Here is a 2751-nt window from a genome sequence, read left to right as displayed (position 1 = left end):
AAAAAAAAAAAAAAGAGGAAGTTGTCAGAATCAAAATAGAGCCATTAGGGTTATACAAACAAATCAAAAAACCTGACAAATAGAACTGGGGAAAGCTATGAAGAGAGGATTCTCATACTCTCATACCTGATAACAAAAACTGTCAGTGAAGACTGCAAAAACTGCAACAAAGGCTATCACAACCTTACACACACACAGAACTTCTGCAAGGATAATCAGCCCAGCAACTGCCTGTCCAACCTTGGACGGGCATTAACCTTGTTACTGATCTTTGTAACCAAGGACCATTATCTCAAAACAATTATTTTTTCCTTTAAAAACCTTTGTCAGGCCGGGCTCAGTGACTCACGCCTGTAATCCCAACACTTTGGAAGGCAGAGGCGGGTAGATCACCTGAGGTCAGGAGTTCTAGACCAGCTTGGTCAACATGGTGAAACCCTGACTTTACTAAAAATACAAAAAAAAAAAAAAAAAAATTAGCCAGATGTGATGGCGGGCGCCTGTAATCCCAGCTACTCAGGAGGCTGTGGCAGGAGAATCGCTTGAACCTGAGAGGTGGAGGTTGCAGTGAGCCGAGATTGCGCCATTGCACTCCAGCCTGCGTGACAGAGCAAGATTCCGTCTCAAAAAAAGAAAAAACAGAAAAGAAAAAAAAAAAAATCTTTGCCTTCCTTTACCTCCCTGAATATGCACAGTCTACTATGGCATGTGGTATGTGTATTTTCACTGCAATGCTCTATCCCAAATAAACACCCTTTTCTTTAAAAGCCTGTTTGTGGTTTAGGTTGATATCACCTTGTCATACGGCTTTTCATTTCTTTCATCCCTCCCAATGCAGAATCACACAGATCCACAACCTCTACAGTTAAACCATCACATGAACACGATTATATATTTGTTCTTTCTACTTGGTATTTTGTCCTCAAGAGTCTATCACATTTTCTACATAAAGACTATAAAGACCAGCCCACTTAGTTAAGGACCGTTAACACTAAGTCAGTCACCTATGGCTGGATATTTAGGGTGCTCCTTTTATTTTTCTATTACAGAAAACAGTAACTTTTCTTTTTTTGAGACAGGGTCTCACTCTGTGGCCCAGGGTGGATGGAGTGCAGAGGTGCAATCTTGGCTCACTGCAGCCTCAGTTTCTTGAGCTCAGGAGATCCTCTCACCTCAGCCTCCTGAGTAGCTGGGACTACAGGTTTGCACACCACCATGCCCAGCTAATTGTTGTTTTTATTTTTTGTAGAAACAAGGTTTGACTACGTTGCCCAGACTGGTCTTGAACTCATGGGCTCAAGTGATCCTCCCACCTTAGCTTCCCAAAGTGCTAGGATTATAGGCCCAGCCAATAAATTAACATTTTAAGACATTTTTACATGATTCAGCATTTTCTTTCTTTTTTTTTTTTTTCCTTTGAGAAGGAGTTTCGCTCTGTTGCCAGGCTGGAGTGCAGTGGCGCAATCTCAGTTCACCGCAACGTCCGACTCCCTGGTTCACGCGATTTGCCTGCCTCAGCCTCCCGAATAGCTGGGACTACAGGCACGTGCCACCAAGCCCTGCTAACTTTTTTGGATTTTTAGTAGAGACGGGGTTTCACCATGTTGGCCAGGATGGTCTCGAACTCCTGACATCATGACCCACCCACTTCGGCCTCCCAAAGTGCTGGGATTACAGGCACGAGCCACTGCACCCGGCCTCTTCTGTCTTCTGGTTTATTGTCTTGGGTGTGACACTACTGGACTAAAGGATACGTCTGTTTGAAATGCTCTTGGAGTAGATTTGCCAAGTTGTTTTCCCAAAGGATTGCTCCAATTCCTGCTGATACAATGTGGGAAGCCTTGAGTGAAGTCATGTACAGAATGTAGATAATAACCTGACTGCTATCACATCGAGTTTGTTGGAAATATTTACCCGTCTGTTATTTTCAGTGTTGTTTTGATTTTTCCAATGTGCACATATTCATTAACGAATCCCACTTAAAATTGCAAAAATATTGCAGAAGCATTTTGTTTCTCTCTTTTAATTCACTGAGAACATTAGGAGGGGAAGAGGGTGGCCGCTAGTCACCTTTTTCTTTTCTTTTTTTTTTCTGAGACAGTTTCGCTCTTGTTGCCCAGGCTGGAGTACAATGGTGTGATCTTGGCTCACTGCAACCTCCACCTCAGGGGTTCAAGCCATTCTCCTGCCTCAGCCTCCCAGGTAGCTAGGATTACAGGCACACTGCGCCCCTCCCCCCTCCAACACCCAGCTAATTTTTTGTGTTTTTAGTAGAGGCAGAGTTTCACTATGTTGGCCAGGCTGATCTCGAACTCCTGACCTCAGGTGATCCACCTGCCTTGGGCTCCCAAAGTGCTGGGATTATGGGCAGGAGCTGTCGCGCCTGGCTGTCACCTTTCTTTTTCTGCTGGCATACCAGTGTAATTGTGGCCTCTGGGTGATGGCCATCTATCAGTGGAGGCTGAATATACTACTCTCTCTACTTTTGTGTATATTTGAAAATTTTCAAAATTAAAATTAAAAATCATTGTCCGTAATATATATACTTATATGCGCCACAGAGCCTAGCCTACAATATAATTAATACAGGAAATTCAGGCTGGGCGCTGTGGCTAACGCCTGTAATCCCAACACTCTGGGAGGCCGAGGCAGGCAGATCACCTGAAGTCAGGAGTTCAAGAGCAGCCTGGTCAACATGGTGAAACTTCCGTCTCTACTGAAAATACCCCCTAAAAAAATTAGCCCACTTTG

General features: G+C 44.0%; 1 protein-coding gene across 4 annotated transcripts in view; it reads right to left on the bottom strand.

Moving 5' to 3' along the window:
• YBEY (ybeY metallopeptidase (putative)) overlaps positions 1–2751 on the bottom strand; it is a 6960-nt gene that overhangs the window by 2632 nt on the left and 1577 nt on the right. The gene's annotated exons all lie outside the window — the stretch shown is intronic.

The sequence above is a fragment of the Colobus angolensis genome, unplaced genomic scaffold, assembly GCF_000951035.1.
Source record: "Colobus angolensis palliatus isolate OR3802 unplaced genomic scaffold, Cang.pa_1.0 Scaffold38, whole genome shotgun sequence".
NCBI lineage: Eukaryota > Metazoa > Chordata > Mammalia > Primates > Cercopithecidae > Colobus > Colobus angolensis.
This window is presented reverse-complemented; position numbering and strand designations above follow the sequence as displayed.